Source organism: Gallus gallus, chromosome 1 (assembly GCF_016699485.2).
Source record: "Gallus gallus isolate bGalGal1 chromosome 1, bGalGal1.mat.broiler.GRCg7b, whole genome shotgun sequence".
NCBI lineage: Eukaryota > Metazoa > Chordata > Aves > Galliformes > Phasianidae > Gallus > Gallus gallus.
In genome coordinates this window covers 95,563,257-95,574,668 of record NC_052532.1, presented here as the reverse complement: position 1 = coordinate 95,574,668, position 11,412 = coordinate 95,563,257, and the positions used below count along the sequence as shown (strand labels likewise).

The following is an 11,412-nucleotide window of genomic DNA, read 5'->3' as shown; positions in this document are numbered from 1 at the left end:
TTTTATTCCTAAATATCATAGAGCAATATAATTTTTCTACTTGATGTATTTAGTAATGTATTTAGAAATATATAACAATGTAATGAGACTTGAACGTATTGTATGAGATGTTTTGATGCAGCTTACAGAATGCGTATGAAGTTATGCTTTATAAAGGAAAAATCTGCCTTTATGGTCCTTTAATGAATGAATCTATATGGATACAGTCACAAGCAAGAACCAGCAGACAGAAATTAGAAATGACATAAGAAAGGTGAATTTGCGTATCAGTTTGATAATACAGATAGAAATAAAGGTGTATATAATCAGGCACTTTATATTAGCATTATTGATTACCTGAAGGATGCTGGCTGTCACTGGCAAATGTCAAATGTTCTAGTTAGATTACTGTACGACTTGTATAAGAATTAACTGCACAGGGGATTGCAGTGAATGTATCTTTGTTTCTCATACTTTTTTTTTTTTTTTCCTCAACAGATCTTTTACATCTGCTGGATGATGACACTAAGAAATACAGCTTCTGCATGCAAATTTGTTTGGGGGTGTTCAGTAACCTTATGTATGCAGACAGTGTGGTTCCTATCTCTGGTTCACCAGTGGATCTACAAAGCCTCTCAAAAATATTAATTACAGCTCACATCAATTTTGGCCTCTAGATGTCATGTAAAGAACATAACACCAAAGAAAAAGCAAAAGAATTTTGATTATGTCCATCAGAGAAAGCAGGGAGAATAACAGGTAAGTGCTGGAATTTTAAGAAGCATTAGGTTTTCTGTTTGCATCTTTGTAAATATCTGAAGTTCTTAAAAGTAAGTGGGAAGTAGGAAGAAAAAAGTTCAGTGGAAGAAACGGTACTGATTGAAGAACTTCTGTAAATCAGCAAGATCTGAGGAAATACTAAACAAGGTTCAAGAACTCAGAGATGTCATATAACTCATATTCAGGGTTAAAATGGTATATAAAATACAATAGCTGTCAAGGATGTTACAGAAATGCAGTTATACATCTGACCTTTTGAATCAAACTCTGCCTGTAGTTCCAAGTATATCTTAGAGTACTTTTGATAACACTCATAAAAACAATTTTCCAAATATTTTATTTGCAGTTTTAAGCTGCACAGTGCAAACACCATAAAAACACTTTGCTCCATAACAACATTTATCCACGAATCTTAAAATGCATTAGTCTAGCAAGTGTTATATAAAACAAGTAAACAGAATTACATTCATTTTTGCAGATCAGTGAATAGGAAGAAAGTTATTGAAATACAGGTCACAACTGTAGCTCCACAGTGATAGCAAAGCCAGAAGAGGAACCTCAAAATCTTTTCCCCACCAAATTAAACTTCCATTATCAAATATAAAAAAATATGACAGGAAATCAATTTAGATTCTACAGGGAATCTTGCATGATTAGTTTCTAAGGGAGTATGTTTTTCTGTTTAATAATATACTGGAAAACTGTTAGGTGTCTGCATCAGTGTCCACTGCCATCAGTGGACAATGTCTCATCCTTATGCAGATACTGGGCATTCTGGCAACATGAAATACCCACGTTTAGGAGGGACTCAGAAGAAGTCTGTGTCCTAAATGTTGAGTCCTGCACAGTAGATGTAGGACAGGCCACTAAAGTTGACCGTTATCCTTGAAAGCCACAAAACAGTATTTGTAAGCTATGCAACACTAGGACTCTCCACAGCTTCTCCACTATTTGGCTCTATCAGCCATAAATCCTCCAGCTATCAAAAACTGTGTGCTTTTTCCTGTCCTACATCCTTTTCCTAAGGCTATCAATGGGATTATCAAACAGCAACATAAAAGCTTTATCTAAGAGATTCTGTTCCTACTCACTATCAATGTCTTCCAAGCACAAAAGTACAAAATAAAGTTTAAGCCAGTTGTTCGCTATTTGAAATGGTCATTTCAAAATGACATTAAGTTACTATATGACAATACACAGAGTATGACAGTACTTTCATACTTCTTTAGGTGTTCATTTTTATTTTCTGTTTTCTCCCACTAAAATTTTTTTCTCTTCTGAGTATTCTTATTAAACAAAAATAGCTGCAACAGACTGACCTTGTTTATCACACTCAATAGATGTAATCCTTTAAGTATGGCATTTGTAGGACTTAAAGAATAATGAGATTAGACTTGGCTTAAAACCAATACATTCCGCTTGAAATTTACATATGCCTCAAATGCATAAATGTTCTCAGCCTTGATACACAACACTGAGTATTTTTAATAATGTTTTGGTATGTTTACACATTTATAGCTTTATTTCACTTTTGCTAGTAGTCAAAACTCAAAGAGAAGCATTTCAACAGAAAATAATGGTTTCACCTAACATTGGTAACCCATAAAACTGGACTCCATTCCTCACTTTGCCTTTCTCCTATGGTCTTCTCAGATTCTGAGGAACATTAAACCTTAAGTGAAAACAACCTTTTAGAAAATTACTTCTTGCTTCAGCTTCATGCAATGATGACCCTAGGTAGATCAGCCAGTGTCTATCAGTCAATTCAAATTGCCAGTAAGGCATGGAGTGGAATTTTGTGCTTACTACGCAAACTAAAAATGGTGAATGATTTTATTCTTATGCAGACCATTTCTGCCCCAAAATGGAAATCCTGTTTCTCAATTTCTTTGTAAGCAGTGATCTATAACAAAAAGTTAGCCAGTCTGTTGAGTAAACATAACATGACACTAGCTTTTAACAAAAGGTAAATGAAACTGTGTATGACTAAATGGTAACAGAGTCACAGAATGACAGAATTTCAGGGATTGGAAGGGACCCCAAGAGGACTGAATCCAAGCCTCCTGCAAAAGAAGTTTCCCTACAATAGGTTGCACAGCTAGGCTTCCAGAATGGTATTGAATATCTCCACAGAATGAGACTCCACAACCTCTCTGGCAGCCTGTTCCAGTGCTCTGTCATTCTTACCATAAAAAAAGTTCTTCTGCATGTTAGTATGAAACTTCCTATGTTCAGGTTTTAGACCATTTCTACTTGCCCTATTGCTACTCATTACTGAGAAGAGCCTGGTCTCACCCATTTGCCTTCCATCTCCTTATAGATATGAGTAGACAGTCTACTTTTCACCAGGCTGAACAGACGCAGTTTACTCAGCCTTTTGTCATATGGGAGACGCTCCAGGCCCTTTATCATCTCTGTGTCCCTCTGCTGGAGTCCTTCTAGGAAATCTCTGGTTTTTTTTGAACTGAAGAGCCCAGACCTGGACACAGTGTTCAAAATGTGGCCTCACCAGGGCAAAGTAGCCTCACTTTTTAATGCACCGCAGCCTCAACCTGCCGGCCACACTTTTTAATGCACTGCAGGATACCACTGGCCTTCTTGATCACAAGGGCACACTGCTGGCTCATGGCCAACACTTCTGAAATACTTCTGAAAATCCAAGGGTTAAGCAATAACAATTTGAAGTCTCTCATGGAGAGAAAATTCTATTCAAGGCTCTGAAGAGTCCTACATTTCTGCCTAAACTGCCATTTGGCATATCAAATCTTTGAGGTTTTGGAATAATAGTTCATGAGTTTGTACGAACACAAACAGCATGGAAAAGAACTGAAAGGATTAAGCAGGAAATTATTTTAAAAGCATATTTTTTCCTCTCCTAAAAGATCATAACCTAGAGAAAGAAATTGTTTCTACAAATTAAACAGTGAAATACAAGTGAATTTTAAAAATACCATTTAATATTTTGTGCCTTGAAATTAATTAAATTAAAACATATTTCAGGAATACAAAGTGCCTTTTACTCAATTTAATCACTGGTTAATTTGATCCTCCATTTAATTTGATCTAAACCCCAGGAATCAAATCAGCTGTATTAAAAATAGCAAAACTTTCACTCCTTATTTTGATTAATTTTGATCGCCTTAGGCATGTAATATCGGATAATTCAATCACTGGTTATAGAACATTGCCATTTTAATTAATTATGAAAATGAAAAAAAAAATTGAGTGAGAACAGAGATAAAAGCCCAAGGAAGAAAATGTATTTATAACAAAAAGGACAATTACAATTCAGTGTTGTGTTATTAAGACATTATTACTACAAACTTTAGTTATATCATTTGTCATTGTAACCTACTTGCTTACTGTTCAAACCCGATAAGCACCTTACCCTCTGATTATACTGGAAGCATAGAAGATCAAAATCCAATGTGAACATCTGCCTCTTGAGATTTACTTCCAAGGAGTGGCCACTCATAATTAATATGTATTTTAGCATTCTAAGGAATTTCAATCCTTCCTCAAGGCAGATCTCCTTGGATATGTTATTTCTCCTTTATTTCCCACCTTTTTGGGGAAAAAAAATGCTGTAAGAACAGTCTCAGAAAGAAAATGCAATTATTTAAACAAAGGTGAGGAGAGAAGATGAAAATATCTAGAAAGTCTCTTTATTACTTTCCATCCCTCTTGTTCTCCTTTCCTTCACACAACCCACCATGTCTCATTGAAGAAGCAGAAAATGAAATTCTGGTGGCTCAGAAGAGAAATGCAGTTTCCCTGAAGATGTGCTGAGGCTGGTAGCACTCAGAAAAATGTAGATTGGTGCCATAATTAAGTGCTGAAGCTAGCACCGTGTAGATAAATTATGTTGCAACTTTCCTTTGTAAATATGGCAGGAATGCTGATGTAAGTTATACATGTAAATAATTCCTGATCCAAGGAACCAAGATGACGATAATTAAATAACAATGTAGCAGTTATGGGAAAAAACAAAACAAAACAAAACAAAACAATAGGATCTCATTTCTTGTTTTGTTGTTGTTGTTGTTGTTGTTTGTTTGTTTTGTTTGTTTGTTTTACTGTTTTTCATTTTCTGCTTGCTTTTTTATTTGATTTGTTTATTTTAGGATTAATGGTACTGACTCACTGGTCCATGAATATGAATACACTTGTTCAAAACTACTGGAATTTTGAGATAAAATTTGTCACCTCCTGATCAGGCACCAGCTAAAGCTTTAAAGAGACTGTTTTTGCTTTTTGTTTTGTTTTACTTATTTGTTTCTGTTTTTGTTTTTTTAGCAAATTATGATCTGTTGAGATCTATCCTTGAGTCTCCTCCCCATTGGTCCCAGATTTCATGGATACATGAAAGGACATTGAATAACTTAGGATCTGATCAATACAAATATGAGGTTCGTTTAAAATGGATTAATCAAAATAGTGAAAAACATCTTCCTACCAGTGTACATAATTTCTTGGGTCATAACTGGGCCCCCATTTTCTTGATTAAATTTGAGATATATAATATATATCCCAATTTTGTAGGCATAAATTTTTAGGATGATTTTAGCTATAGCAAGACCCAGGCCCACAGATAGTAAAGGAGTTACCATTGTTCAGCTTCCTTGAAAAAAGGAAGTATTCTGGAAACATCTTTGTAGACTCAATAAATCAGTAAGATTTTTCATAGCTAATTCTATTTTCATCTCTTTTTCTGATCTTTTTAAGTCCGTTGTTCAATTCAAATCGTAATGTAAAAGAACTCTAAATTATTGGACAGTCACTCAGACTGGAATTTCAGAACCATATAAAGTCTTGGCCTGGCAGTGGTGGACAAACCATACAAAGACTGTAGCAGATTCTGTTCTGCTGCATACTGTGCATTTTTGTACTGGCTTCAATACTGACCTCTCACATGAAATGCAGGTCTTTAGCAGATACTTTACCATATTTAAATTACCTTAGTCAAGAAATAGTATATTCTCCTGCTTAGCCATCACAGCTACTCCTTGTCTATCCTCAGAGAACTCCTGTTTGTTGAGATTGTTTGCTTTCCACATTCCCATTCCAATACTTAGTAATTAAGATTATTTTTTCCATCACAAAATCCATTGTTTGTGATACATTCTCTATTGTTGATTATTTTCATAATCTAAACAGATTACACTTATTACTTTATGGTTGGATAAAACTGCTGTGAGATTCCTACAAAGGAAACAATCCTTCTTAGTGACCTTACAAATTTGCTCTGTGTATTCAGACATTTTAAGCACAAAACAGTGATAGAAGAAGGAAATTTTCTCAAGAAGTCTGTCCATACACCTAGTTGCATCTATTTTGAATTGTTCTTATTTGGGGTTCAGGGCTATTCTCCAATATTGCATATACTGCTTTTCAGCAAGTAACGTTAGTCGTTTAGATAATTTCTACAGACAGTATACACTGAAAGGCAAATTCAGGCCCTAAATATATTAAAAAAAAAAAAAAAAAAAAAAAGAAAAAAAAAAGAAAAAAAGAAGTAACTTGCTAAAAGTAATATTCAGAAGAACACTACAGCAGTTTTCCAGTACTCTTTCCTTCAGTTGTGCAATCTACCAAGACAGCTTAAAAAAAAAAAAAAAAAAAGTTTACTCTTTTTACTCCTTTAAATTAGTGATTAATTAGTGACAGTGATTAAACACTTGTCTGTGAATGTAAGAGACAGCTTAAGAAACAGAAGCAACAATGAGATACAACTTTGAATTGTTTTGAAAAACAAAGGAAATTAATGCATCCATGTTAAGATTTGTTTTGGTTTCTACAGGTTTTCTCATACCAGCAGGCATTGTGGAGCAAATAAAATAAAAGTACCTTATTTCCTCTTCCCTAGAATGTCACTTGTTCTATATCTTAAGGACCTGCAGTATCTTTAATTTTCCATGTTTAAAGCAAACTGTTGAAACTGATTATTTTGAGAAAACATGAGATAATTTCCATTTTATGCAGTTTTTTGTGTTTTTTTTTTTTGTGAAAATGCAACAACAAAAAAGAAGAATTTAAGTCATTTTCAAATGTACTTTCATTACTTTTCAAATTTAATTACTATAAGAACAGTATCACTATATTAAAACCTAATTACCTTATACTCTTTCTGGCTTTATGACAATGCTCACAAAATGCTTAATATTCATGTAACATGCTACCTCAACCTGTAATATCACCATATTTATGGAAAGAAATTGTAATCCTCTTTACTGGCTCAGGTTAATTCCAATAAAATATTAAATCCATTTTCTAATCTAAATGAGTTCATTAGGAGAGGCATGGTACTGAGAATACCAAACTCTCTATAGAGTTCAGCTTCATTACATTTCAGCACTGTGCATTTCCAGAGCTGTTGTACTACATTTATGAGGATTTATCTGTACTGTTCCAAAAACATTCATCCTAATTCTGCTCCTTCTGTGCATGCTAATCATGAATATGTTAAGTGGAAATGCTAAGCGAGCAGCCAATCTCATCCCCAGATGGGTTCAAGTTATGATTACAGAAGCAAATTTGCCATAAGCGCTCTTAAAGCAGTGCCAGAGAAAAGGAAATGAAGGTGTGGAGCTTCTGTTTCTTTCTTTCTTTTTTTTCCTTTTCCCGTTTTTTTTTTTTTTTAATTAATTAATTAATTTTAAATTTTGTATAGGTGAGGTGAAAAAAGAAAATTTGCAAGATGTGTAAAGTGCTGGTATTTACAAGCTGATGTAAACTATTGACCTTGCATTAAGCCTTTAAATGTTATGCATGAAACAATTCTAAACAATACACAACAAACTCCTCTGGGCTAAATTCTGGCATCTTCCATAGGTTTAAGGGCACCTCTCCACAGAAGTAATCCCACTGATCCTGTAAGAACTGTTGATGAAGTATGGTTTGTTCATACTTCAGTCTAAATGAAACAATATATTAACTTCATTAAACTGAACAGCAGTATATACAATTTCTTTTACCTTGGGTAAAAACATCACCACCAGGATTTTTCATAGACAAAATCTGTATTTTAGATGAAGAAATCATATACTAAAATGCATATAACAAAAGATATTCTAAAATTATTTATAGTCAAGTACCAAATATATTATGTGCATTAATGATAGATGAGTAGAAAAGTATGACCTTCAAACCCCCTCCTTTTCTCTTTGGAAAAACTAAACCATAATTCCTTTGCACAGTTAATGATCCCCACATGCTATCTCACCAGCAAGTTACTGAAACCTTTAATGGCCACACATATTTTTATACACTGCTGGAATATGGACAACGTGGATCAGCAGCTAATTTATTTATTTATTTATTTAATCTTAATACAGCAGCATTATACTGAATTGCTAGAGCACAACTGCTCTTAATTAGACATTGCACTTTTTTCTTTTACACTCCTCATCAGAATTAAGATAGATAAAAGGAAATAAATTAGATCTGTCTTTTACCTTTGAAGAATGGATATGGCTGGCTAGTAATCTGAAAGACATCCACTCTGAATAGCTGGGCCAATATTAGTTAAATGGCCGCTGGTTGTCACTGTTGCTCCACAAAACAGGGGCTGCAGATGTGAACTAGCCCTTACAGTCCAAAGTTGCAGACTTTAGGTGGATCTCTTTACGTGGCCTGAGGTAAAGACACCCATTGAATTTTAATAGTTTTCAGAAGTGGACTAGTGTGTTAAAAAGAGCAGCTTATGAAAGACAAAGAGATCAGATAATTGGAGCTATGACAAAAAACGCAGCAGGCCCAATTCACACAGAACAAAATGTAAGTGCTAAAAACAAACAACAACAGCAATAAATAAACACATTTTACTCACTTTATTATTTTCTTCTGAAGTCCAATAGGCAATTTGAAGCTGTCATTTTTATGATGATTTAGAGCCTGATCATGCAAATACTCCTAAATGCAGTGCAAATAGTTCTCCTTACTTTACAGAAGCTGTTAAGTCCCTTTCTACAATCCCTGTGTATTACAGAACTGGACTCCAACCGTGCAACCATCAGTGCTTACTTCTTTGAGTAGTATCAGTGGGAAGCTGGCTTAGTATCCTCAGATTCTAGCTGCTTAGACAAACCAACCAGTGGTGCAATTCACAGTGGCAGGCAGTGAATTCCAGTTTGCAAGAACAATCAATTCACGCAAAATTGTCACAAAATTAAATCAAATATATGTGAAGTTTGTCTTCCTCTATTTGTTTCTTAAATTTTTCTGAATAATTTTCTTTCTAGAGATAAAGGACTGACTGATAATTCTACTCAAGCAGAAAGCATTATTTTTATGATCAGTAGGGATACTGAGTAAAGTGTGCCACTTTATTCTGTTACGAGTTTTATTTTGGCTCTAATATAGGGAAGTCATGATACAAAAAGGGCCAAGTTTCAGAATTTTCTTTAGATTTTCTTTTATTTTTTTTAAACAAACAAACAAACAGCAACAACAGTGAAACCAACAGAGGAAATATTCCAATTTAAACTAGAATATTAATTCTAGTTTGGCAGTTATGGGCTCCTCTTTAGTCAGAAAGGAAGCACAAGTTTGATCATCCTTTATGTAAGAGAAAATTAATTATTTAAGATTAAAGAACTTTGGCTACGCTGGTTTTTTAAAGAGTATCCCTGAAAATATGAATACAAATTTCTATCAAAAATTAATGTAATTTATTAACTCTCACCTTTCTTAAAAGAAGTACCTGCTTAACTGCTGAAAATATACTTTCCACTATTCCACAGAATATTTCATTTCTGTGATGAACTAATAGATAAAAAGTAACCTATGAATTATACTTAAAGTGTATATTCAATGTTATCGAGGAACACATATTTTCTGATAGTTCCTCTGGCAAGTTCAATTTTCTTGAATATTTTTTTAAGCTTTTCTCTTAACTTCACTGTTTAAGTAAGTATTTATTCATATACTCATAGTTAAATCAGACATCATTTACCGTATTTATATCTTTGAAATAATCAATACTATTTTCCTTTACAGACCAAATATTTCTATGTACCCAGACAACGACTTCAGTGAATAGTATTTCCACTTGTACAAAAAGGCATCAATTAACTGTGCAAAAACTCCCAAGTTCTCAATGTTCAATCATTATTTTTTTGAGTTCAAAAGGTCACAAAGCTCAAAATAAATTAAAAACAGAAAGCCAGGAACAAAAGTGGTAAGTGATGGAATCCCCACAGTGACTGAGAACAGAAGGATCCTTTAACTATGCTTTCCGTTCCACCACACAAAGATTTCTGCCTTAAGACATGTCAGCTCCGGTTTATCAAAGGAGCAGGGCTCACCCAACAATCCAGTGCTTGGACTTGAGCTAATGGCTTGTTAGAAAGAAACCTTCCGTTGAATGGTGATGTGAAATAATTTTTGTGTTCATTTAAGTGGAGCTGATTATCTATCCCACATCTAGGTAGAGGGTTCCCTTTTTACATTTCAGTTCTGTGCCCTACATCTGTGATTTTTTAATACTTCATTCCTTTTACTTCTGCACCACAGAAGAGTCAGTGGAGCTGCAGAGCAGTATCAAACTTTGCATTGACTTTCAAATATGTCTGAGTATCCAAAGTATCCAATTTATTGCATAAATTGGAGCCCTTTTTTGCAGTCTAATGAGATCATAGAATCTCCATTCCTTAAAAAAAAAAAAAAAAAAAAAAAAAAAAAAAAAAAAAAAGGGAAATGTTTTTTTTGTAAGTATGATAATAATGGAAAAATTACTTCAACCCCAGAAAGCTATTTTAAAAACCTTTGTAAAATATGTGAATCACAGGTTATTCACAACCTGAGTACATTTCAGTATATTCAGTAGTAATTAGTTTTCTTCTGATATTATGGGGTTTCATTTAAATTGTTCTTCTAAACATTTTCAAACAGAGATCCTGAATTCTATCATCATGATACTTTGAGAAAGGGACAAATCAACTCGTATCAACTTTTTTTTTTTTTTTTTTTGAGATAATCTGGTAAAGGTTTATAAACACCTTTACCAGCATCCCCCTGAGGAGAACGTACATCAAAATCAAGCATCAAGCTGTGACATCAAATTGAGAGAGAAATTCACACAGGGCTGGATTTCAGAGCTGAACAACACCCTCCCAACAGAGAACTGATGAAGGGAAGCAGTGTCCAGTTAAGCTGAACACCGTGAAGCTAGGCTGCCTGTCTTGGAGGAGCTCACAAAGGAATTTTGCTGTCCAGAAACCAAAAGCAGAAACCCTTGCAAGAACAACAAAAATGCTACTGTAGTCATACTGTGGGCATACAGATGCTTTTCATTCTCAGCATATAAGGATTTGAGTAACATGAAATCTTTTTCAAAAGAATGCATGGCTAGTCTTTTCCAAAAAATGCACAGAAAAGGCAGGAAAAACAGGCCCTAACACACCAAATGTCACATTAATTTTGGCTACACCTTCTTTTTACATTTTTGTCCATGGATGCACTAAGCTTGATGTAATTCAATATGGCTATGGATTTCCAGAGGCTGATTAATTAGTAGTTTTTAAGATCTTTTTTTTAAAGAAAACATATAAAATCTTAATTCCTACTTCACTGCAGTCATTAAGCAAATGCTTGACTATACCATTGTACTTGGAGCAGAGTTGGACAGCTGAAATATGTAAGTTAAATCTGAGC

At 34.1% G+C, this 11,412-nt stretch overlaps 1 long non-coding RNA gene across 1 annotated transcript in view; it reads right to left on the bottom strand.

The window, feature by feature from the left end:
* LOC121107705 overlaps positions 1–8,742 on the bottom strand; it is a 60,365-nt gene extending 51,623 nt beyond the window's left edge. The window contains exon 1 of the long non-coding RNA XR_005842049.2: positions 8,588–8,742. This is a non-coding gene — a long non-coding RNA (uncharacterized LOC121107705). The remainder of the gene's footprint in view (positions 1–8,587) is intronic.
* Positions 8,743–11,412: the final 2,670 nt, after the last annotated feature.